The sequence below is a fragment of the Aquarana catesbeiana genome, linkage group LG03 (assembly GCF_042186555.1).
Source record: "Aquarana catesbeiana isolate 2022-GZ linkage group LG03, ASM4218655v1, whole genome shotgun sequence".
Taxonomy (NCBI): Eukaryota; Metazoa; Chordata; class Amphibia; order Anura; family Ranidae; genus Aquarana; species Aquarana catesbeiana.
Window position 1 is genome coordinate 566,458,456 of NC_133326.1, and position 27,123 is coordinate 566,485,578.

Here is a 27,123-nt window from a genome sequence, read left to right on the forward strand (position 1 = left end):
GGTGTCTTCTCCACTGATTTATCACCAATCCTTGTTTCCCTTAAAAACCCCAAATTTTCAAAATCCAATTGTCATTGGGACAGAAAGTGAGGTGAAATCTTCTGAACAGGGGCACAGACAGCAAAACAAATGTTACAGGGGTGATAACCCTTCCCTATGTTTTCCAAAAAGCTTTAAAATAGATTTTTTTGGCTGGAGCTACACTTACAAAATGTATCTGTTCCAAATTACAAACAGATTCTACATAAGAACAAACATACAGTCCCTGTTTTGTTTGGACCGCCTGTATAATGCTGTTCACAGTATATAGGGCCTGGGGGCTCCACGCCTTTTCTTTTTTTAATTTTGGTGCGGGGTTCCCCTTAATATCCATACAAGACCCAAAGGGCCTGGTAATGGGCTGGGGGGTTATCCATGCCGTTTTTCTCAATAATTTTCATTCATATTGCTGGGACCCGACATTACATTACAGCCGCAAGCATTTTTAAAGGACTTTTGTTCCTTTAGAAATGTCATTTTGTGCAGGAACTGTTCTAAACACAGGAAACACACGCCACTTTACAGGCATAATATAGACACCCCCAGGTACGATATTTAAAGGAATATTTCACTTTTATTTTTTCACTTTAAGCATCATTAAAATCACTGCTCCCGAAAAAACGTCCATTTTTAAAACTTTCCTTTCCATTGATACATGTCCCCTGGGGCAGGACCCGGGTCCCCAAACCCTTTTTAGGACAATAACTTGCATATTTGGCTTTAAAATTTGCACTTTTGATTTCTCACGTTCGAGTCTCATAGACTTTAATGGTGTTCGAATGTTCGAGCGAACTTTCGGTCCGTTCGCATGTTCTGGATGCAAAACCGAACCGGGGGGTGTTCGGCCCATCCCTATTGTCCATGCCATGCAGCCACAGCATGCAGAGAAGGTGGTGGACTGGCTTACTAAACCATCATCATCCACCTCATCCTCCATCACCCAAGCAGAGACTAGTGCACAGTCCACTGCAGCTGCCAGAGTGGCTTATTCTGCCTCCTTGTCCACAGCTACTCCTGCCATAGCCCCAGCATCAGGCATGGAGGAGTCAGCTGAGTTATTTGAACACAGCGTCAGCCACTTGCACCTTCCTCCTTGAGGAAGGTAGGAACATGAGCCTACAGAGAGGGGAGAACACTGGTAAACAACAAATTAGCAGTCATGTTCCCCCAGCTGCAGCATATTGCCAAGTTGTCTCCAGTGATAATGAGGATGGAGGGGATGATGATGAGGTCACTGATGTGACTTGGGTGCCGGATAGAGCAGAGGAGGAAAGTGAGGGTGAGGCACAACCCTAAAGAGGCAGCCACCATATTCCACCAGATTGTGGAGCTGTTGTCTCCCGACCCACTTCCCACAGCTCAGCTTTTTGGGCTTTTTTTTAGTACACGTGCAGCTGATCGTACTGTTGTCATTTGAAAACTTTGCCTCAAGCACGTCAAGCATGGCAAAAACACCAGCCATTTGGATACCACATGCTTGACAAGGCATTTAACCTCCCACCACTCAGCCCGTTGGCAAGGACACCTGAAAGCCACACAAAAGGGATGCAATTCTGCTCCTCCTCACCTTTCCAATCTACCCCTGCTATACCTCATGACCTTTCAGCAGCCTCCACTGACAGGGATGATGTTATAGTGCAAGGTGTCCGAGGTCCTTGCAGCACACTAGGTAACTCAGAAGAAAGCAGGACAGCACGCTTTCAACTTGGAAAGATGCAGGACAGGGCTCATTGCTGCAGCTTGTTGTCCCGTCACGTCTCCATACAGCTAGTGGTGATGATGCAGGATTTGTCAGCTCCACACCCTCCTCCTCCATGCCCACCTCTGCTGAATTGTCCCATGAACTACAAGCACCTCTTAAGCGTTCAAATGGCTGAAAGGTGCCATGCAGTCATTCAGCTGGTCTGTCTAGGGCACAGGAGCCACACCAGAGCAGAGATTCTGGCAGCTCTGCAGGGGCAGGCCCAGAGGTGGTTCAAGCCACGCCAGCTGGAGCCAGGAATGGTGGTGTGCGATAATGGCACAAACCTCCTGTCCGCCCTTAGACAGGCAAAGTTGACACATGTGCCATGCCTGGCACATGTCCTCAATTTGGTGGTGCAGTATTATTTAAATAGGTACCCAGGGTTGGAAGATCTGCTGAAGCAGGCAAGAAGAGTCTGTAGCCATTTCAGGTGGTCATACACAGCCAGTGCTCGGTTGGCTGAAATTCAGCAGGAATTCCACCTGCCCGTAAACCGACTAATTTGTGACATGCCCACCAGGTGGAACTCGACTTTGGCAATGCTGCAGCGGCTGCACGTGCAGCAGAGGGCCGTCAATGAGTACCTGTGTGAGTATGGCACAACGACAGGCTCAGGCTGGCTCGGCTTTTTTTCCCCATGCCAATGGCTGCTGATAAAGGATGCATGTACTGTACTGTCACTATTTGAGGAGGCCACAAGGATGGTGAGTCGTGACAATGCATTCATCAGTAACACAATCCCTGTTGTGTTCCTGCTGGTGCAGACTCTGCGTGGCATTATGGACAGGGCACTCGAGGCAGAGCAGCGGGAGGAAGAGGAGGACTTCCTTTTCTCTCAAAGCCTACTTTATGCAGATGCCATTCTTCCTACGCCACAGAACACACAAGAGGAGAGGGAGGAGCAGGAAGAGGAGGAGGAGTATTCTGCCAGCTTTGGAGCAATGAAGTAGAGCAAGACATACGTCAACCCTTACCCAATGGTTTTCCATCCCCAGAATCCTTGGGAGCAGTACGTGGCTTGGAGGAGGCAGTTCCAGATACTGTAATCCTCAGTGACCCCGAGGAGTCTGCTTCTCATGCCTCTGCAAACTTGTGGTGGATGGGCTCCCTCATTCTTTAAAGCCTGCAAAAGGACATGTGGCATCAAGGGAGAAGGATCACTATTGGTTGGCAACCCTCCTTGATCACTGTTATGTGGGGAAAGTCTCGGCTCTCATCCCGTCCCTCACAGAGGGAGCAGAAGTTAAAATCTCTTGAGAACACCTTAAAGAGGAGTTTATGTAATGCCTTTCCTGACTCTGGTAGGTTACAGTCTGGTGGAAAACATTGTTTTGAGGCTTCTGTTGTTCAAGAGAGGAACAGTGGAGAAGGGCGCCGCCACAGTATTGCCTTTCAAATTTTTTTTAGTCCTCAGCTTCAACATCTCATCGGCATCATCTTCATCATATGGTGGGAGATTATCTAGGGGCGAAAAAACAGATATGGAGAGCTTTCCAGTTGACGACTTACTGGGTTACTGGGTCATGAGAATAGACCACTGGCCAGAACTCGCCCAGTGTGCAATAAAGCACATGTTTGTGTGTTCGCGTGCATTTGCAGTGCATTTACATGTGTTATCATGAATTTGCAATGCATTTATCTGTGTTTGCAGTACATTCCAGGGCGGAATAATGCAGCATGCACTGCAATGGAGTAAACTAGGCTTATTGAAATACATGCATTGTTTTTTTTTTGCATATGCATTTGTACTGCATTAATACTGCATTTAAAAATGAATCTGCATCTGGGGTAAACAAGCCCTTAAGGTTTATATACTCTGCCCACTCAAAACTAAATATATATATATGTATATATATGTATATATATATATATATATATATATATATATATACCGTATTTATCGGCGTATAACACGCACAGGCGTATAACATGCACATTAATTTTAAGGGAGAAGTTTCAGGAAAAAAACTTACATTTTAAATAAGGAACTCTGAAGCAAAATAAGGGTCAGTGCCCATCCGCAGCCTCACCATTGCCATCAATGCAGCAGCCTCACCATTGCCATCAGTGCAGCCTGATCGATGCCCATCTGCAGCCTAGAGGGGACAGGGAGAGGGGCAGGATGAGCGCCTACAGATTACATACAGTGAGAATCTCCTATGGTAGACAGAACAGGGGTCCAATGGCGGCCAAGGACACAGAAATTCCTATTACAGAAACCGCCAAGTAAACAGGAGATTCTCACTCTATGTAATCTGACGGCACTCATCCCGCCCCCCTCCCCGTCCCCTCCGAGGCAGCTAAAATTGAAGTATTGGCGTATAACACGCACACGCTATTTGCACCCGATTTTCATGGTGAAAAAATGAGTGTTATACGCCAATAAATACAGTATATACATTTTTGGCTTGCGTTAAGGCTAGTTTACACTAGTGTTGCTCTCTGAAAAACAATCTATGTTTGGATCGCTCTTCAGAGAGCATTTGAAAAGCAGTGAGGAGGTGCTGTATTGCCTCTCTACCACTTACTTTAACCCCTTGAACCCTACACTAACAGGGTGCCCCCATTGAATTAAATGTGACAGCTAGAATCATTTTGGCCACACCGCGATATAAAGCAGAGGCATATGTACAGTTGTGCTCATAAGTTTACATACCCTGGCAGAATGTATGATTTTCAGAGAATATGAATGATAACACAAAAACTTTTCTTTCACCCATGGTTAGTGTTTGGCTGAAGCCATTTATTATCAATCAACTGTGTTTACTCTTTTTAAATCATAATCACAACAGAAACTACCCAAATGAGCCAGAACAAAAGTTTTTACATACCCTGGTGATTTTGGCCTGATAACATGCACACAAGTTGACACAAAGGGGCTTGAATAGCTATTAAAGGTATCCATCCTCACCTGTGATCTGTTTGCTTGTAATTAGTGTGTGTATAAAAGGTCAATGAGTTTCTGGACTCCTGACAGACCCTTGCATCTTTCATCCAGTGCTGCACTGAGGTTTCTGGATTCTGAGTCATGGGGAAAGCAAAAGAATTGTCAAAGGATCTGCAGGAAAAGGTAGTTGAACTGTATAAAACAGGAAAGGGATATAAAAGAATAACCAAGAAATTGAGAATGCCAATCAGCAGAGTTCAAACTCTAATCAAGAATTGGAAAATGCGGTCCGGTAGACCAACTAAAATTTCAGCCACAACTGCCAGGAAAATTGTTCGGGGTACAAAGAAAAACCCACAAATAACTTCAGGTGAAATACAGGACTCTCTGAAAACATGTGGTGTGGCTGTTTCAAGATGCACAATAAAGAGGCACTTGAAGAAAGATGGGCTGCATAGTTGAGTCGCCAGAAGAAAGCCATTACTACGCAAATGCCAAAAAGTATCCCGCTTGCAATACGCCAAACAGCACAGAGACAAGCCTGAAACCTTCTGGCACAAAGTCATTTGGAGTGATGAGACCAAAATTTAGCTTTTTGGCCACAACCATAAACGCTTCATTTGGAGAGGAGTCAACAAGGCCTATGATGAAAGTTACACCATTCCTATTGTGAAACACGGAGGTGGATCAATGATGTTTTGGGGATATGTGAGCTACAAAGGCACAGGACATTTGGTCAAAATTGATAAGAAGATGAATGCAGTATGTTATCAAAAAATACTGGAGGAAAACACTTCCATTCATTAACCGAGAAGCTGGGCATGGGACGTACTTGGACATTCCAACATGACAATGATCCAAAACACAAGGCCAAGTCGACCTGTCATTGGCTACAGCAGAATAAAGTGAAGGTTCTGGAGTGGCCATCTCAGTCTCCTGACCTCAATATCATTGAGCCACTCTGGGGAGATCTCAAACATGCAGTTCATGCAAGACAGCCCAAGAATTTACAGGAACTTGAGGCTTTTTGCCAAGAGGAATGGGGAGCTTCACCATCTGAGAAGATAAAGGGCCTCATCCAGAAATACCACAACAGACTTCAAGCTGTCATTTATGTTAAAGGGAGCAATACACAGTATTAACTGGGGTATGTAAACTTTTGATCAGGGTCATTTGGGCGGTTTCTGTTGTGATTATGATTTAAAAAGAGTAAACTCAGTTGATTGATAATACATGGCTTCAGCCAAACACTAACCATGAGTAAAGGAAAAGTTTTTGTGTTATCATTCATATTCTCTGAAAAATGGCCAAGAAATCATAAATTCTGCCAGGGTATGTAAACCTATGAGCACAACTGTACATATGCCTCTGCTTTATATCGCAGTGTGGCCAAAATTATTCTAGCTGTTACATTTAATTTAATGGGGGCACCCTGTTAGTGCAGGGTTAAAGGGGTTAAAGTAAGTGGTAGAGAGGCAATTGGGGGGGGCAGTAAAAATGCAGCTAAGCACACAACCTGTGGAAGACCTCTTCAGCACAGAACATGTCTCTGTTTTACTGGTCCTTACTCATGTCTACTGATGGTGGAAAATGCTGTCTCTGGTGCCGTTAGACAAGAGTGTACTGTGCTTCAAAATAATTCCATCACTGTTAAAGTACAAATTGGCTGCCATGACAGACAAAGATATTTAGACAGCAGAACAAAATCCTGCTCTGTAACCATTACCAGCTAGCGGCATGTTACCATGTCTCCAATCATATCATGACATAGGGAGGACAGCGACAGACAAAGGACAGACAGTTCACAAGTGTAAGCGGAGAACAAGAGTCTTGATTATGGTGATGTGTAACCCAACCTGTCAGGTACCTGTGTCCAATCGAAAGCCAAGAAGTGTGCCCTTATAAATAACTCATGGGCTTTGTGAGACAGACACTTCTCTGGCTGTCCTCACCTGCCCCTCGCTGCATAACTGCACATGGACATGCACGAGTACAGGTGAGAAATAGGTTCAAGAGAAGATGGAGTTTTTATTTTTTATCTCTCAGCTTCTCTCTTTCCTACATTCCAGCAAAAACAAATTAAATGGGTGCGTAGCTGACATTTTTTTTTTAAGGAAATCTGACATTTAAAGATAAACTCCAAGCAAACAATTAAATACACAGGTGAAATACACTATATTACCAAAAGTATTGGGAGACCTGCCTTTACACGCACATGAACTTTAATGGCATTCCACTCTTAGTCCATAGGGTTTAATATTGAGTTGGCCCACCAGCTATAACAGCTTCAACTCTTCTGGGAAGGATGTCCGCAAAGGTTAGGAGTGTGTCTATGGGAAGGTTTGACCATTTCCAGAAGTGCATTTGTAAGGTCAGGCACTGATGTTGGATGAGAAGGCCTGGTTTGCAGGTCCAGCACTAATATTGGACGAGAAGGCCTGTCTCCGTCTCCAATTCATCCCAAAGGTGTTCTATCGGGTCGAGGTCAGGACTCTGTGCAGGCCAGTCAAGTTCCTCCACCCCAAACTCACTCATCTATGTCTTTATGGACCTTGCTTTGTGCACTGGTGGGCAGTCATATTGGAACAGGAAGAGGCCATCCCCAAACTGTTCCCACAAAGCTGGGAGCATAAAATTGTCCCGCCTGATGCTGACACCTTAAGAGTTCCCTTCACTGGAACTAAGGGGCAGGCCCAACCCCCAAAAAACAACCCTACACCATAATTCCCCCTCCACCAAATGATTTGGACCAGTGCACAAAGCAAGGTCCATAAAGACATGGATCAGCGAGTTTGGGGTGGAGGAACTTGAATTTGAGCGCAAACTGTGAGCCAGGCCTTCTCGTCCAACATCAGTGCCTGACCTCACAAATGCGCTTCTGGAAGAATGGTCAAACATTCCCATAGACACACTCCTAAACCTTGTGGACAGCCTTCCCAGAAGAGCTGATATAGCTGCAAAGGGTGGGCCAAGGCAATATTGAACCCTATGGACTAAGACTGGGATGCCATTAATGTTCATGTGCGTGTAAAGGCAGGTGTCTCAATACTTTTGGTTATATAGTGTATTCATGAGGGCTGTCTCACTTGCCAAAGGTTTTGTATTCCCATCGTCAATTTTAAGATTTACACTGCTCTGCCACACCTAACAGTCATGTCTGCCAGGACAGGGGACCTGATATTTCTATGCAGTAGTTCAGCAACAATTACAGGTTACGTCCCCCCCCCAGTCTGTGAAGGGATAAGCAGCAGACTGATGGGTAGATCTCTCTGACACTTTGCTTTCTTATCCTATCAGAATGCACTTTGCGGAGCTGCTTATCCCAAGTTCTGCTGTACACAGGACAGGTGCTAGACTATTTTGTGCCCTATGCAAGACCAGCTACTGGCACATCCCCCCCCCCCCCAAAAAAAAAAAGTAAACATTTTTAAACACAGAAGAAAATATTAAAACAACAAGACATGAAGCTGCTTAATTTATCCAGCTAACATCATCCAATCCTGCAGCGCACAGCAGTATGCAGAACATCGGCGAAGTGTGTGGGGTACATCGGTGGCAGTTGCAAACAGGCCCAGACTGGGAGAAAAAAATAGGCCCGGCCATTTTAGACTGAGACTGAGATTTAAACAAATAAATAACTACCGTTTTCTTGATGTCTTTTGGTTACATTTAGCCCGCTTCACCCCGTTGGTGTCACTAGTTGTTATTTTTGTTATTTTATTTTTTAAATGATTTTTTAACATTTTATTTATTTTTTTACAATTGTATTTTGTATTATTTTTTTGGTATATAGTGGAGTGAACCACCGAAGGTCAAATATGTTGCCTTCAACAAGTTGCCAACATCCCGGATCAGTACATAGGATAAGACCCTAGAGTCAGGGAACTTATATACCCCCAGATAATGGAACTTTGTAGGCGAACCATACGATTAGATTAGATAAAAAATATATATTTTATTTATTTAGAAAAGCTTAAAAACAAAATACATTGCACATAAATCTCAAAAAGTACTTATACAATAGAATTTGCCTTCATATAATTATTGTATACTTCCATTTGTAAACAAGATATTTTCTCTAGAAGCCTGACATGTTTCAGGACGATGTCCCTTCTTCAGAGGCGTGTTGCAGAGAGAAAAAAATCATCATATATGTGGAAGATACATTCTGAAACAACAAATGAAAACGGTTCAGGTGCATGAATTTTCTGCTTTTACATATAGCCAGGAAGGCTTTCTTTGTAGTAGCAGATGGTGGCACTGCTAATCTTTTAAATTGAACAGCTCTTTCTGAATGCCCTCTTTTTAACATTTCAAATGTTGAATATAGCATGACCTTGTAAATGTGAAGTACTGGCCAGACATTTTTGTTTAAAATGAAATAGAAAGCCTCCTATGGCAAATGGGAAATAGAATATAAAATAAAAAAAAATATATACATATTTATGGTGTTTCGATAAAACTGCTTAAAGCTTCTTTTCCTTTCTTTCTAAGGTCAATTTGGGGACCCAGCAGGGCTATCCTTCCATTTGGGGGCCTTTGCGGAGTCATATCTGAAGCCGAGCGATAACCATTACTCCACACTGGTTGGTCAACTGACGATTACTGCGTTTTTATCCTAAATACACAAATTGCTGTCTCATCCAAAACTGGATGTCTGTGCATATTTTATGCATCTACTTCTCATTTCTAAAAACCTTCTACTGGTATGTATGGTGGACACTGTGGGTCGCTGGGCCGCTAAAACTCCTTATGTCCATATTATCACATTGTGCAAACTGTTTTCATTTGTTGTTTCAGAATGTATCTTCCACATATATGATGATTTTTTTCTCTCTGCAACACGCCTCTGAAGAAGGGACATCGTCCTGAAACATGTCAGGCTTCTAGAGAAAATATCTTGTTTACAAATGGAAGTATACAATAATTATATGAAGGCAAATTCTATTGTATAAGTACTTTTTGAGATTTATGTCCAATGTATTTTGTTTTTAAGCTTTTCTAAATAAATAAAATATATATTTTTTATCTAATCTAATCGTATGGTTCACCTACAAAGTCCCATTATACTGGGGGGTATATAAGTTCCCTGACTCTAGGGTCTTATCCTATGTATTATTTTTTTAGAACCCCGTTGGGTGTCTTTGGTGAAATATCAGGGGTCCAAACAGACCTCTGATGTTTCACCTTTGAGATAGAGAAAGGAGATTGAGGACACAGCCCTCAATTTCCATCTCTGGAGCCTCAGCAGCACAAAATGAATGAACAGGAATAACTATGTACAAAGCTTCCGTTCATTCATACAGTAGTAAACACAGTTTACTATTCCTCAGTTATGAAAAAAAAAAAAAAAGAGTCAGTGATTGGTACCGATCACTGACTTTGTCATTTCAGACAAGGAAGGGGCCAGTGAATGACACATTTACCGACTACTTCCCCACTCTCCATTATGACAGATCCCTCGCAGCAGCCAGCGGAATGGGAGAGGAGGAAAATCGGCAGAGCTGTGAGGGGGGATGGGAGAGATCAAAGCGGGGCTGGGAGAGAGGAAACAGAGGGGCCAGGAGAGATCAAAACGAGGATAGGGGACAGTGGGGCCATGAGAGAAGAAACAGGGGGGTGGGGTGATCACAGCAGGGTGGAAATACCTGGATAGGAGGGGAGGCATATAGAGGAACCAATCCCCTCCATTTCCCTCCTGCAGCCGCTGATTGCCTGCGGGAGAGAGAGGAGAAGCCGGAATTCAGCAGCTGCAGGGGATTGGTTAATGTACATGCCACTGTCTTGTTTGGACATGCTGTGGCTGTGCCCTAGGCCGCAGTGCAGTGGCAGCCCTGGCTGTAAACTCTTACATTAAAAAAATTCAGTTTTTATATATATATATATATATATATATATATATATATATATATATATATATATATATATATGTAGCGCTGGTAGATTTTTAATCTACCGCTGATAGGTAAATCTTGTGGGTTACTTGTTAGGTGAAGTTAGATTTGCCTCTGTTCCAGCTTGGCTGAGTTGCGTGTAGTTCCACACTACACGCAAGGCCGGAGGCCCACGTCGCTGTGGCGTGTGGGTGAGCCCAGAAGCCTGTCTGGGGCCTACCACAGCAGCAGAGGAATGGTCCTGAGCTGTCTATCTATCCTGAGTGAAGAAGCTGGACAACCGAGGAGATCCCAGGGGAGGACCCGTCATGGAAGGATCATGCAGAGTGCTGGTCTGGAGAGGGGCCTGGTGACTCGGTTGGAGGACGTATCCAGAAGTAATCTTACTGCATAGTGCTGCCGGGCTGGCTTAAAGGTTCAAGTACTGTGTCTGACATTCATCGCAAACCAATACATCCTGTGGCAGAGGATCGTACGGGTTTTATTCCAAACAAGTCTGTGGCAGAGACTTTTGTTCGTGCTACGTACTGGCTGCTAGGTTAGTGAGAGAAACCTATCCAGGCGGGCAAAGATTGAATACCACAAGGGCAGTACATTCAACTACAAGTGTTAAATTCCAAAGAATGTTCTAAAGAATACTAAGGAAAGGTATTTGAGCTTCCCTGCAACTTTCCTTCTGCCTCTTTCCTGCTACTTCCTTTACTACTTGTTCATTAAAGCATTGGAAAATTTATTCAAGTGTTTGGTGTCTACATCGTCCAGAGGTAAACTCAACGGAACCCTAGACCCGGTGCCGGTGAAACAGAGGTATCGAGAGTGAAGGTAACAGCCCGCTTTAAACCAGCAGCTCCACCGAGAGTTAGTGCTACATGTGGGGGCGTCGTCTGGGATTTGTTGGCCATCAATTCTCACAACCTGGAGAAGTGTTTCACCGGGAGTTTATGGTGAGAGCTGGAGAAGAAGAGGTTAAAAGTTGCAAGACTTTATTTCTGACTGCGTAGGCGGCGGGCGCCAGTGAAAGCCCAGGAGCTACGTGATCAGAGGAACAAGTGGGAGGAGTCTAGCCTAACTTGATACCGCGTGGGACGCGTGTGTGTTGGCACCAGAGAAGAAGAGAGGCCTCGTGATCGTGCTGAGAAGATCAGAGTGTGGCCATGTCTTTTTCGGTGATGCAACCAACTGTGGGGCCTAAGATGTTCACTACCAGCACCGCTGCGGGTGCTATGCTGACCGGAACCTTGCTTACGGATACCGGCATTCGTCTGAAGCCCCAGGGGAGGTTTGTCCTTTATACAGTTGGAGATATTGAAGGACTAGGCATGCTTTGCCATAAGTGTGAAGGACTGGTCATACATCTCCGTCCATTTGTTCGCTGCTCACAATGTGGAGAATATTTGTTTGTGGTGGAGCAACCTACCACGTCGCCCCGTGCTTATCGTATGGACTGGGCTACAGGTATCGCCACAGTAGAAGCTGCTACTACTGCTGAAAAAGAAAGGCAGGCCGTGATTTCACCTGTTGTCACCGAAAGTGTTCCTGAGAGGGATACTGCGGCAACCGACTCATCAGCGGACATTACTTTGATTTCCGCGTCCACTACGCCTATCCCTGTTGTACCTGTCCAGAGGAAGGTGGGATATGTAAAGGCTTCCCACGGCCGTGGTCGAGGCCTACCCCAGAGACTGCCCGAACCGGAGAAGTCCACGTCAGGAACGGGTGAGAGTTCACAGGGGATTGTATCTGGAACTTTGTGTAAATATTTGCCGGCAGAAGAGTTGAGAGATTCAGAGATAGATTCCATGTCGGATCTCTCCGGTGATGATGATTTATTTGAGACAATGTCACAAGAACTGTTATGGGCTCAGGGTGAAGACGTTGCTTCGGCCTTGACTTTCTCAGAATGGACAGCCCTGAATTCTGGGAGAACATCACCTTGTGTGGAGCCACACAGTACTGTTAAGGAGACATTGCCTAAAGTTACTACTTTGTTGTCGACACCCGTCGGGTTTATGGTGAGCAAGTCATTGAACTCTTGTGTGCCCCCTGGTTTGGGGAAAAATAGATCGTTGCCCAAACTTGCACGTTTACAGAGAATGCTTAACAAACGTGGGAATATGGTTTGGAGTTCCCATATGTAACCCAGGACATTATGCAAGAGATTGAAGCCAACCGGGAGCTGTGGTACAGTGAAGCTGTTTGGGACTATTTGTCTGTGCCTAAGCCTTTCCGGAAAACTGGACATTCTGTCGCTATCGATGAACGCTTCAGTGGATGTTTCCTACACTGGAACTATGGTCAGCACATTTATGCTGACAAAGTGGTCATTTGCAGACCAGGAAAAGATGACATTGTGTACTTTATTACTACAGTGGATAAACTGGGAAAGAAACTGACATTGCCAGATCCTCGGTTCTACTGGTGATTATGGATAAAGAACTATGCAGACCCGCCAGTACACCCACCTTTGGATCAGTTCCCAAGCAGATTGGCCTGTTACATTCCGCACTAACTCCTGATGAAAGACGTTGTCGTATCCTAGCCAATCTTTGCCTCTATTGTGGAGGAAATGGACATTTTCTATGCGACTGTCCCAGGAAGTTCAAGAAGCCACCTACCTACTCTCCAGCATATTTCCAGGTTTCTGGGACTTCTCCCTCACAACTCGTTCTTCCCATTTCACTGCAGTTGGGAGAATAAGAGATCCGGCTCCAGGCTATAATCGACTCTGGAGCATGCAGTTGCTTCATGGACTTGAACCTGGCAAGGAACCTTAGGTTGCCCCCCTCCACAAGAAACGGGGGCTGGAAGTCCGTTTAGCAGATGGCATCCTACCTAACTCCGGCCTTGTTACTCAAGAGACTTCTCCTCTCCTTATTACCTCTCCCGATGGCCATCGGGAATTCGTACGTTTTGACGTTTTGAGTTCACCTATGTCTCCAATTATCTTGGGTATCCCTTGGCTCCAAGCCCATAACCCCCAGATCGATTGGAACAAGAAGGAAGTCCTGTTCACTTCCCCCTATTGCCAACAACATTGCCTCATCCCTGAATCCAGAGATACCACCAGTTGTCTGACAGTCCAGTCGGTATCCTCCACCAACCAGGATGTACCCCAGGCGTACCATGAATTCCTGGATGTTTTTGATAAGAAAAAGGCCGATGTTCTACCACCACATCGGCCATATGATTGTCCTATCGAGCTGCTTCCAGGGGCCGAAGTTGGACGTATATTTCCCCTCTCTGAAGTGGAATTGGGGACACTACGACAGTACATAGACGAAAATTTGGTAAAGGGCTTCATCCGTCCTTCTTCTTCTCCTGCCGGTGCCAGCATTTTCTTTGTCGAAAAAAAAGATAAGACTCTAAGACCATGTGTGGACTATAGGGAATTAAATAAAATCACCATAAAGAACCGATATCCACTCCCACTGGTCCCCAAACTCTTCCAGAGACTTCGTTCAGCCCAAGTGTTCACCAAACTCGACCTCCGGGGTGCCTACAACCTCGTTCGCATCCGTGAGGGCGATGAGTGGAAGACGGCATTCAGAACGAGGTTCGGGCACTTTGAGTATTTGGTGATGCCGTTTGGGCTCTGTAATGCCCCGGCTACTTTCCAGCACTTCGTAAACAACATCTTCCGGGAATATCTTGACTACTTCGTCATCATCTATCTGGATGACATCCTTATCTTCTCAACCACCTTGGAGCTCCATCGGACTCACGCAAAGACAGTATTACTCACACTAAGAAAACACGGACTTTACGCGAAAGCAGAAAAGTGTGACTTTTAAAAGAAATCCATACAATTCCTAGGGCTCATCATCTCTACCGGTGGTGTAGCTATGGATCCACAGAAAGTGCAGGCAATCCTAGACTGGCCAACTCCGTCAGACAAGAAGGGTGTACAAAGGTTTGTAGGGTTTGGAAACTTCTATAGAAGGTTTATAGGGAACTTTTCTTCCATCATCTCGCCCATAACCCAAGTAACCCGCCTACATGTTCGCTTCCTGTGCTCCTCCGAAGCCCAATCTGCCTTTGAGAAACTGAAGTCTTTGTTTACTTCTGCACCAATTCTTCGACACCCTGATCCTGCCCTGCCCTATATTTTAGAGGTCGATGCCTCAGAGGTAGCTACAGGAGCAGTACTTTCACAGCGCCTGGCACCCAAGTCGCTGCTTCACCCTGTGGCTTTCTCCTCCTGGAAAATGAGCCAGCCCGAGAGGAATTACGACATAGGTGATCGTGAGCTTCTGGCCATTAAGACAGCCTTAGAATAGTGGAGATACCTTCTTGAGGGAGCCACGCACCCAATAATGATATTCACCGATCACAGAAACCTCGAGTACCTCCGCACTGCCAAACGCCTGAGACCCTGTCAAGCTCGCTGGGCTCTGTTCTTTTCACGATTCAACTTTCACATCACCTACAGCCCTAGCTCCAAGAATGGCAAGGCCGATGCTTTATCCCGAATGTTTCCTGATACCCCAGAAAACAACATCCAGTACGATCTTGTCTCCACAGAACTTTCTTTTGATTCAACCTGATCTAAGGTCTTCTCTTGAACAGGCCTCCCTCCAATGCCAGGAATCAGAGACTTCCTCTTTAAGAAGCCAGGGGGGGTATCTCTGGTATCAGGACAAGATCTTTGTCCCACAACAAGCCAGAATCCAGGTTTTACAAACTTTACTTGATCATCAACTTGCTGGCCACTTCGGTGTACGGAAAACTATGGATCTTATTCAGCGATCCTTTTGGTGGCCTACCTTGAAAACTGATTGCAAAAAGTATGTAAGCTCCTGCACTGCCTGCCAGCGAAACAAGGGGTCCAACGTTAAGTCTTGGGGTCTGCTATGTCCTTTGCCGGTACCAGAACAACCATGGAGGAATATATCTATGGACTTCATAGTAGAGCTGCCACCCTCTGAAAGATTCACAACGATTCTAGTTGTTGTAGACCGTCTGTCCAAGATGTCACACTTCGTGCCTATGATAGGTACTCCTTCCGCTGCAGACACAGCAAAGGCCTTCATAAGAGAGATAGTCAGACTTCACGGCCTTCCTGACAGCATTGTGTCTGATAGAGGGGTCCAATTTACTTCCCGATTTTGGAAAGAGCTCTGCAAAGTTTTGTCTATTGAAGTTTGCCTATCCTCTGCCTATCACCCCCAGAGCAACGGTCAGACTGAAAGGACTAATCAGACCTTAGAACAATATCTACGCGGTTTTTGCTCCACTTCCCAGGATCACTGGTCCTTGTTACTCAACTGTGCGGAGTTCGCATATAATAACTCAGTACACTCAACCACCGATCAATCACCGTTTTGGGCCAACTATGGGTTCCATCCTTCATTTCTACCTAATGTCATTCCAGAGACCTCAGTTCCAGCAGTTCAAGACAGGATAAAATCCATTCAGACTAACTTTCAAACTCTCCGGTTAACCATGCACAAGGCCCAAGAAGACTACAAGGAACAATATGACAAAAAGAGGGGGGACAGCCCTAGCTTTAAGGTTGGAGATGAGGTTTGGCTCTCCTCGGCAAATCTTAAACTTCCTTGTCCCTCCCGGAATTTGGGACCAAGATTTATTGGCCCATTCAAGATTAGACGGGAGATTAATCCAGTAGCCTTTGAACTGTCACTCCCGAGTTCTTATAAAGTGCACCCTGTGTTTCATGCCTCCTTACTTAAAGCTGTTATCTCTAGTCCTTTTTCAGGAAGGAAAGAAGATCCTCCGCCTCCAGTTTCTATGGGAGATGAAACAGATTATGAAGTTGAGGCCATCCTGGACTGCCGCCGGAGAGGTAGGATCATTCAATTTCTTATAAAGTGGAAGGGTTACCCAGCAGAAGAAAGTTCTTGGGAACCTGCAGCCAATATACATGCTTCTAGACTTTTGCAGAGATTCCGAGCTCGTTACCCCGAAAGATGGGCCCGGTTGGGCATCCGGAGGTTGCCCCTTGGGGGGGGGCACTGTCAGGGAAATGGCTGTGTTGTGGGCAATTCCGCCAGTAACCATCATGGTGGCAGGCGAGTCTAGTGAGCACGCCCTGATCTTGTGGGCACACCCCTCCGGCCTATTTAAACCTGCTGCTGACACTTGCAGTTTGCTGGATTATCAAACAGCTCCTGTGTTCCTGTGCCTTGTATACTCTGAAGACCCCTGCTTGACCTCTGCTCGGCTTGACCTGTGTTCTTGTTTATCTCCTCGCTCTGACCCCGGCTTGGCTGACTACTCTCCGATCTTCTGCCCTCTGTGTATGACCCGGCTTGTTCCTGTACCTCTCTCAGACTGTCTTTTGGTATCTGACCCCTGGCCTGGCTGCGTACCCTGTTCCTGGTTTACCCTGCTGTTACCGTTCAAGACTTCTCTCTCCGCACGGCTGCCACAATGCACTCTAGCTACTTACAGCCAACCAGCCAGCTTGCAGTATCCCTGGCAACCCGTGCACCTCTGTGCATCGCATTCCCTGTACCCAAATCCAGGGACGTGCTGCACTCAGCCGCAAGGGGCGCCCTCTCAGCAACCCGGCCTCACACTACAGACTTGACAGTGTCAGTGTTTAGAGATCTTCGTGATCAAGATTTGATGTTCATCTCAGTGTTTCTAAATCCAAGGATTTCTTTTTGCTAGCCAGATTTCCTTATTGAACATATTGTTAAAAGAAAAATGTTGAAATTGTAATATCTCTCTACTGTCTTCTTCTCTTCTTTACTTTAATCCAAGTTTTAAGCTCAAATACCTACTCTCAGGCTTGGGAGTCATTATTTTTTTACAGAGGACGTTGAGGACAACGTCTATTGTAGTGGGGGGAGTATGTAGCGCTGGTAGATTTTTAATCTACTGCTGATAGGTAAATCTTGTGGGTTACTTGTTAGGTGAAGTTAGATTTGCCTCTGTTCCAGCTTGGCTGAGTTGCGTGTAGTTCCACACTGTGCCAGTGGGTGTCGTTGTCACCATAGGCTGGTGTTGGAAAGGCAACGTTTTGAAGCGGATGAGTCCTCCTCTTTCCCGGAGACAGCTCGGTGGAGGTGGTCCTCCGAGTTGCATTCTGGGAGAGGATATTTATGGGACAGACGGCATGTTTAGGGGTTCATTTTCAGCCACCTGCTGGCCCTCCTGGCCGACAGGTATGCGTTAAGAGTACCACCTCATGGTCCTCCGTGCCGCTGTGGCGTGTGGGTGAATGAATGAATGATTTGTATAGCGCTGCAAATGCGAACTGAATCGTCTCAAAGCACTAGATCTGTCCTGTGTTGTCCAGCTTCTTAGAAGAGGTAGGTCTTGAGTTTCTTCCTGAAGGTCTGATGGTTTTCTTCCATGCGCATGTGAGTAGGTAGAGCGTTCCATAACCGTGGTCCTTGGACTGCGAATCTTTGTTCTCCTTTTGTTTTGTAGTGGGTTTTTGGAATAAGGAGGAGGTTTTGATTAGAAGATCGAAGATTGCGATTGGGTGTGTAGTGCTTTATTTTCTCGCATTTATTTATAGGTATTGAAGAGCGTTTCCTTGTATACATTTGTGGGTGAGGCAGAGGGTCTTGAAAGTGATTCGGTTCTTTACGGCTAGCCAATGTAGGCTCCTCAGGGAAGGGGAGATGGATTCCCAGGGTTTTTTCCTGTTAACAGTCTTGCCACCGTGTTTTGGATGAGTTGCAAGCGCGCAAGCTGATATTGGGTAGTCCTATGTAGAGGGAGTTTGCGTAGTCGAGTCTGGAATTGATGATTGTTCCAACTACTGCTGCTTTGTCCTCTTCTGGGACGAAGGGGATAAGTCTACATAGCAGGCGGAGGAGATGGTGAGATTGGCTGACTACTGATCCTATTTGTGCATACATTGACATTTCTGAGTCAAATATATATATATATATATATATATATATATATATATATTTATATATATATTTAACTGATCGCTAGCCACCCCAGTACAGTTTTACCAGACCAGTGTAGCCAGCAACAATGTTCCTGATCGCTAGCCACACCAGTGCCAGTACACCCATCAACTTTGTTCGCCACCACATCATTACTGTGTCACCAGAGCCAGTGCAGCCAACAACCGTGTTTCTGGGTCACCCAGTCACCAGTGCAGTGTTGCCTCTGCCTGTCGCTATAGGCGGCGCTACCCCTTCGTTCTTTCTACTGTCCTAGTGATCCAGGGCCTCTAAAAATTCAATAGGTAGTCAGGAGCTTAGATACATAATTTATACACCTTGAAAACTCACCATGCCTCCAATTAAATAGATTGAAGGGTCTACTTTGTAAAAATGTAATCATTCTGTGGGTCTTTCTCCTTTCTTTTTTTTTTTTTTTTTGTTCCAAACAAGTTTTATTGAGACAAATACAAGTTAACAACATATGACTGTTTTACGGATACAAGATCAATACGATGTTGTGACATGTTAAACATGATATACAGAGTATATGTAAAGCCATAAGTTAAAACGACAATTACAGGTGAACAATGAAAATATGAAGGTGCTTGTATATCTTTGATGTTACTAATTTAAGTTAGTCATAACAATGTAATTTGAAAGAGAGAGAGATTAAGGCTATCGTAGACAGGAGGTATGGTCATCATTTATGGGTACGTTTTGTCTGATGTAGATGACCCGGTAAAGGATATGTCAAATAGGAGCTTCCGTAAATTATGCATATTTTGTGGAATCTTGTTACGTAATATTTTTTGATTGCCAAAGTGCAAGTGTCCAGCACTGGCACTGAGGAGAGTGCTCTTTTGTATTTGAAACTTAAAAGGGGGGGGGTAAAAGAAGTAGAGAAAGAAAAAAAAAAAAAGTAAAAAGGGGGGGTGGGTGGAAGGGGGTCTAAGTGTAGGTTAGGGGCACTGCTCTTTGTGAATGAAGATGGAGAAATGGCGAGATGTCTAGGTGATTTTACGTATCTTGGTGTTTAATTATCTGAATGTATTCCAGTTGAGCGCAGAAGAGGTTTTCAATGGTGTAGCTACTTTTTTTAATTAGAGGCAAGACGTTGTGTCAACTGATCTTGTCCATGTTCTGCAATGAGCAGTTTATAATGGGTGAATTTGAACCTGTCCTGAAAAGAGGCTGATATAGAGTTTAAGTCTTATTTAATGGGAAGGGGCCCATTATCTGCGAATAGTCATTGGAAGTTTTGAAGTGAATCCATGCAGTCCATGTGGTTGTGAATTTGTGGTGCCCCAGAGTCTAGGTATACACATTTTAGCTGCATTGATTAGCATCATCGCTAGGGATTTGTAGTATGGAACGTTATTAGAGACATGATGGTGCAGTAAGAACTGTGCAGGTGTATAGTCAGGAGAGTATGTAGTTATTTTGTTTGCGTGTGAACCTTTTTCCAGAAAACTTGAATGAGTGGGCATTCCCACCATATGTGCAAGAGATCATCAGTTACTTGTTGGCATCTCCAACATTGATCAGATTTGGAGATATCGTACCTGTTTAGGAAAGATGGGGTGCGGTACCATCGGGAGATTATTTTGTAGTTGTTCTCTTGGATGGAAACATTGGTTGAGCCTTTGTGTATGTTACAATATTTTTTCTCCGAATTGGTGTTTGTTAGGTTTACGTTGAGATTTTGGGTCCAGGCCTTATGCCCTGTACACACGATCGGAAATGCCACCAGCAAAACTCTGATGAGAGCTTTTGGTCGGAAAATGCGACCGTGTGTATGCTCCATTGGACTTTTGCTGGCAGAATTCCAGCCAGCAAAAGATTGAGGGCAGGTTCTCTATTTTTTGGTCGGAAAAAGTTCCTATCCAAAAATGCGATCATCTGTATGCAATTCCGACACGCAAAAAATCACTCATGCTCAGAATCAAGTACGAGACGTAAGCGCTCGGTCTGATAAAACTAGCGCTCGTAATGGAGATAGCACATTCGTCACGATAGTTATGACAAACGGATTTCTTTATTATTTCTCGTGGTCTCATGAATAATCTTTTTTGTTTTTAAATCCAGATCTCCATAATAATGTTTAGAATTATTTTTTATAGTCATCTTTTTTTTTTATTTTTAATCATCTATTTTTTGGATTATTTTTAAATTCGTTTCTAGTGATCTCCATAATTTATTTTTTTTGGTGTGTCAAGTTTCCACAACAACATTATTATCTTGTATTTTTATGAAGCTCAAGGAGGTTGGTTTGTGTGGTGTCCCTTGTTAATTTGACATTGTATTTTTGAAATGTACCTGCCTACTCACAAACAAACTGTCCTTTTTGAAGAAAAACACATAGGCAAGTGCTTTCATATAAAAAATCTACATTTATTCTGGCTCATAATAACAAAATAAAGAGGAAGGCAATGATGGAGAAACTGCTTGAATTTGAGAAGCCTTTGGCCCCCAGGGCAGACATCAACTCTTTGTAAATTAAAATTGGTAGCCTGAGAAATCCATATTTAAGGGAGCACAATCTGGTCTAGGACTCCCAGAGATTAGGAACAGCAGCAGATGACATATATGTCCCCATGCTGTGGCGCTACAACAGGCTGCGTCTTCTGTCAGACCAGACTGAACCTAGGCCATCACTTTCTTGTCTTCCCTGCAGCCTTCCCTCCACGCTTCCTTGCAGCCTTCCCTGCAGCCTTCCTTGGAGGCTGTGGCTCTGGAGGTGGACTTGTGGCAAGAGGATGAGGAGGAAGAGAATGAGGAGGAGGATGGGCGAGCGCACATAAGTGCATGTTCTCACTAATTTGGCCCCTCAAACCCTTCCGACGGGCGTGAAAAATTAGATTCTCACACATGAAGCATTGGCCCTCCCCAATTTGCTGCAATTTTGCAGCTACATAGCAGCCATAGGCCTCTTCAGCGTCGGGGGGTGTTTTCAGGGCCGCATTAGCCTCCTTAATGAGGTCCAGTGCTGCCTCCTCCACGTTACTTCCCTTCCTGGCCCTTTTTGTTGTAAGGCAGAGGGGAGGCACCTGGGATTGGGTGAGGCTCCTACTGGACCAGGCCACTTCCTGGCTGACACTTACCCCCGCCTCCTCCTGTGCGCCACGTTCCAGAGCCTCGTCCTGGCTGAGTTCTTCCTGTGCATGAAAAAGGGACATAGTTTTAGAATTTGGTTCATCAATCACACACAATTTTCAGGTCATGACTGTAGCAAATTGAATGTTAACAAATAGAAAAGACTATCATTCTGAGCCCAGCATTGTTCATTCTTGTCACAATCATTTTTGGCCCCTACTGTCTATTGATATGTAAAACACTTTTTGTTAAATTATGCATTTATTATCAATAATAACATCTAGTTAACAACAATAATTTTCGGACAATAAATATGTTCAAAAATACTATACCTGGCTCCAGCTGGGCTCCTCCACTTTTTCCAAGCCCAGGTTGGTCCTCGGAAGCCTCAGCTTGGGTTGAGGGAAGGCTGGATGGAAGTGTAGAAAGTGATTTCCTGGCTTCCATCTGGTCTTCCAGAAACCGCATCCTGTTGTAGTACCACAGACTGGGTACATACACATCCTCTGCTGCTGCTCCTGATCTCATGGAAGCCTGGACCTTATTAAGCTCCTTCCTATACGTGCTTCTCAAGCTACCAATTTTCTTCTCCACAAACTTGATGTCTGCGTCGGGGACCTGCATCTTCACAAATTGCAGCAGTTTCTCCAGCGATGCCTTCTTAGATGGTTTATTGTGATATAAGGGGTTTTTAACCTCCCACAAATTTCTCATATCCCTGTATTTGTCTATGAACTGGCCTATGAATTCCGGGTCTTTGAATTGTTTCATATTTGCTGCAAGACAAAACACAAGACAAAAACATTATTATCAGGCTAAACTCTCCTAATCATATCCCAATATAGGCCTCAATCTAGAATCAGTATAGGCCACTGATGTCCCAAGTTAAAATGTTACCTTCGTTATAATGTTCGGCGCTTCCGGTCCTCCTTCCTACGCACACAGAACGTAGGTACGACACACGTGTGTTAGCTTTATATACACTGCGCATGCATGAAACTCTGCCCCGCGTCGCCCCTGACATTCTTTCTAGAATATTCCCCGCCTCTTCTCTTTCGGCGCAGTGGGAGATGAACATGGAGGAGGTGCAGGTGCATAATAGCAGTAACGAGGAGGAGGAAAGCCCGGAGCCCAAAACATCCCAATCCTGGAGGAGAAGATTTAAGGCGTCAAATATGGCCTTTGTAGAGATGGTGGAGATGGTGGACATCTTGAAGAAGGCCGACTATCATGGGAACCTATGAACCTTACCTAAACCCAAATGTGAGAAAGGCCAAGATCATGACTAAAGTTGTGAAGAGTCTGCACAGGAATTTTGGGGTACGACGGTCCAAGGAGCAATTGAGGAAACGCTGGTCAGACCTGAAATTGAGGGAGCAGGATCAGTACAGAAGGATCAAGAAAGTGCTTCTAAAAAGTAAGTAGCTGTCGTGTGTTCCTATTATTATTATTATTTGCATGCTGCTCCATGTGCTTTTCTTTACTATTGTACAGTTTAAAATGGCAACTTTCAGGCTCGTGGGCACAGTAATCGTTCGCAGTAAACATCGTTCGTTCGCTAACTAAATACGATGTTTTTGGCAGATACAGGGTTAACTACATTTGGTCATGCTAATTTGTATTAAAAGAAGTTTAGGACATTGTTGTCTAGATGTATTTGTAACTAGAATGAAATGCAAACTTGATTCAGTGTAATGTAAGGAGAGGACACTCAGCAGCTGTTTACACATCTGGACTCAGGAGCACTAGTGTGGGACACAAGAACATACTTTTTAGGGTGTCCCACACAGGTGCTCCAGTGGATACTTGGGGTGTCTCCATGTGTGAAATTTGTCCAAAGAAGGTAAGTATTCCAGCTTTGTTAAGGGAATAAATCATGTCTTTAGCTTGGAACTCTGCCAAAACAGACAATTGTACCCCACTTCGAAGAAATGTTTCACATTCATATTTCTGGCCACAAATATCGGTGTGCTAAGTATACCTTTTGTTTCATTCTTATAGGGGGGAAAAGACTCGGGACGTCTGAGGACACCAGGAACCCCCCACCTACTAAAGAAGGGGAACTCAGCACACAACCAAAGGATGTGGAGGAAGGAGAGGTGGTTGAAATAGTGACCACAACAGGTGAGTGTCTGACACCACAGATTCAGGTAATAGATGTATGCCTGCATATTTATAATACATGGTGTGTATTTTTCTTTTAGGTGATGTGCATGTTGTGGAAGAACAATCTACTCATTTCACCACTGACAGTGCACAAAGGCTAATCCAGGACATCACGTTTTGTAGTCGGGATTTAGACTTCATAAAGGAAAAAACCAAGGAGATTGAACAAAGAATGAAGAACGGGATTGATGTATCAGGGAGAATCTAAATCCAAAAAAATGACACCTTTTTTCAGAGAAAATTTAACTAAAGTTTTAATACAGTTTAAAAGCCAAATTTGGAAGATGCACACAGTGTGTCAACATGTGCTATCTGCCATCAGGGGATAACAATGTATACATTTTGTGGGTGCAACCCATTTCTCGCAACTCTAGTAGGTGAGAGGAAGGGGTTGCACCCCCAAAACACGTCCATTGATCCCCCATGATGGGAGATAGCACATGTTGACATTAGGCATGGGATCAGGAGGGAAATCCCCATTTTGACTTCCAATTTGTGTGCATCTTCTAAATTTGGCTTTTACAGGGGTGACATCACCCCATCTGATGAAGGCAAGATCAACACATTTTTGACACTATAATGTCTGATATTGCCTTCAGTTTTTCAATGTTGAACTTTGTAAGTTCCTGAGTTGTGTATGTTATGTTTTGAAACATATATGTAACCAAAAAAGTGTGGAAATGTGGCCGCCTCTATCTCACACTGCTCTGCGCTAGGACTCACTGAGAGATATGATGTAGTACAAAGCAGCTGCTTAAAATAAAATCAACATGTGTAAATAAGCAATAAAATCATAGACAACCAAAAGAACCGATGCCAAAAGTCTCTAATTCCTTATTGCAGCAGCGCTATGTGTCAAGCCATTCCGGACACATGAAAAAGACATTATTGATCAAGGAGATCCAGGAAAGTTCAAATAGCTGTGTTCTATAGAAGTGAAGAGCTTCTTTCACCAAGGGTAATCACCACGTGTAGGGGAGATCCCCCCAATGAGATTGCACTCACCAGAAATTCAGCATACATAAGCCTTAATGATGTTAATTATTAATAGCTTTCCTTCTCCTTTATCCAGCCGCCAGATGTCAGTCACATTCTCGGTTGATACCGCATAACATATGGGAGAAATAAGATGACCATATAGCGTAATATTGCTAAAACAATTTTATTAAATCATCCAAAATATTCCTCAGACGACGTCCAGAAGTGACGAAACGCGTCAGTGACGTAATCCACCGGAAGTGACGCGTGCGTTCCATGCACCGGAGAGGAACTAGGAAGTAGGCTGGTTACTGTATCCAGTAAACGTTCTGGAGGACCTACCGGGAGACGGGATAGCAGGCACAGTGCACTTTTTTTACAACTGCTCGTTTTTATTATATATCTGGTACGCAGTTTACAAGGGGGGAATATTTTGGATGATTTAATAAAATTGTTTTAGCAATATTACGCTATATGGTCATCTTATTCCTCCCATATGTTATGCGGTATCAACCGAGAATGTGACTGATATCTGGTGGCTGGATAAAGGAGAAGGAAAGCTATTAATAATTAACATCATTAAGGCTTATGTATGCTGAATTTCTGGTGAGTGCAATCTCATTGGGGGGATCTCCCCTACACGTGGTGATTACCCTTGGTGAAAGAAGCTCTTCACTTCTATAGAACACAGCTATTTGAACTTTCCTGGATCTCCTTGATCAATAATGTCTTTTTCATGTGTCCGTAACGGCTTGACACATAGCGCTGTTGCAATAAGGGATTAGAGACTTTGGGAATCGGTTGTTTTGGTTGTTTATGATTTTATTGCTTATTTACACATGTTTTGAAACATGTCTGTTTATGTAAAAAAAAAAAAAAATCAAGGTAAAACTTTATAAAACCAAGATGTTATTTTTTTACCCAAAAATGTTTTACAACGCACATATGCATGTGCACGGAGTAAAAGTTTTTATACTCAACAATGTGTGGCTTCTTCTTTCAATGCTCAATACCACTTTTTGTATTAAGTTGGCGTTTACAGTGACAATGGGTGTTATTTAAATAATGGAAAAACCACTTGGCACTACAAGTACACTAGGAGAACCTAGGAGACAGCTAAAAGAAACACAAGCAGTAAATCAAATTCAAGATTTTATCATCTCAAATTTTTTTTTTTTTTTTGAAAATATTTAAAAATTGGTGGCATAGCAATTGCCCCCCTACCCGTAAAATAAGCTCAACTGAGGCTACATAATTAGGAGCATTTTGCTTTAAAAAGTTGTGCAGTATGCAGCATGATAACACGATGTGGTTAAGTTTGTTCTCCACCATATTTATTGCCGTTAGAAATACAATTACATTACACAGCACTCTGCACCCCTGGACACCTTTACATTAGACAGCACCCTGCAGCTCTGGACTCCTTTTACATTACACAGCACCGTACCTCTGGACCCCTTTTACATTACACAGCACTGCACCTCTGGACCCCTTTTTACATTACACAGCACTCTGCACCCCTGGACCCCTACATTACACAGCACTCTGCACCTCTGGACCCCTTTTACATTACATGGAACTCTGCACCTCTGGACCCCTTTTACATTACACAGCACTCTGCACCCCTGGACACCTTTTATATTACACAGCACCACACCTCTGGACCACTTTTACATTACACAGCAGCACTCTACACCCCTGGACCCCTTTAGATTTACACAGACACCCCCCAGCTCTGTCCCTTCCTACATTAAACATGCAGATGGAGAGACAGTGAGCAGCGCTGAACAGAGGGCAATCACCTGCTGATTTACTTAAGTTAGCTTCAGCAGCTCCCTACTCAGCGCTGCTCACTGTCTCTCTCTCCCCTGCGGTACATGAGAGAAAGTGTTTTTCTTACCCTGCTGGATGCTCCAGATGGAGAAAACCAAACTTGGCGCCGCTGTAAATAAAGCAATGCGCACGCATCATGGGCATCATATCCCATACGGCCAATCAGCGCACCACAGAGGCACAGCGCCTCCCACTCCGCCACCTGCCAATCGCGCACAAGCCGGCCTAGGAAAAAAAACGTCATATGCCCCACCCACCCCCACATCAAGGGAGACAGACAGTTCCACCAGCCAACCAGGCGGAAGGCCTGAAAAACACAGAAAACGACGCAGGAGCCCAAAGCATAGGAACACACAAACCTGCCCCCTGACACCCCCCCCCAGTGGGTGGCACCCGGGGCGGCCCGCCCTCCCACCCCCCACTTGGTACACCACTGGTCGGTAGAACTCCGTCTGGGCAAAGAATCCACCATCCGAAATCCGGCCATTCTTCCCCACGTCCACATATAAAAACTCATATGTCATCGACACCATCGCCATCAACCTATATTGAAACCCTTATAATTAAAATAGTATGACCCCGAATGGGGTGGTGGGACGATGTGGACGTGCTTCG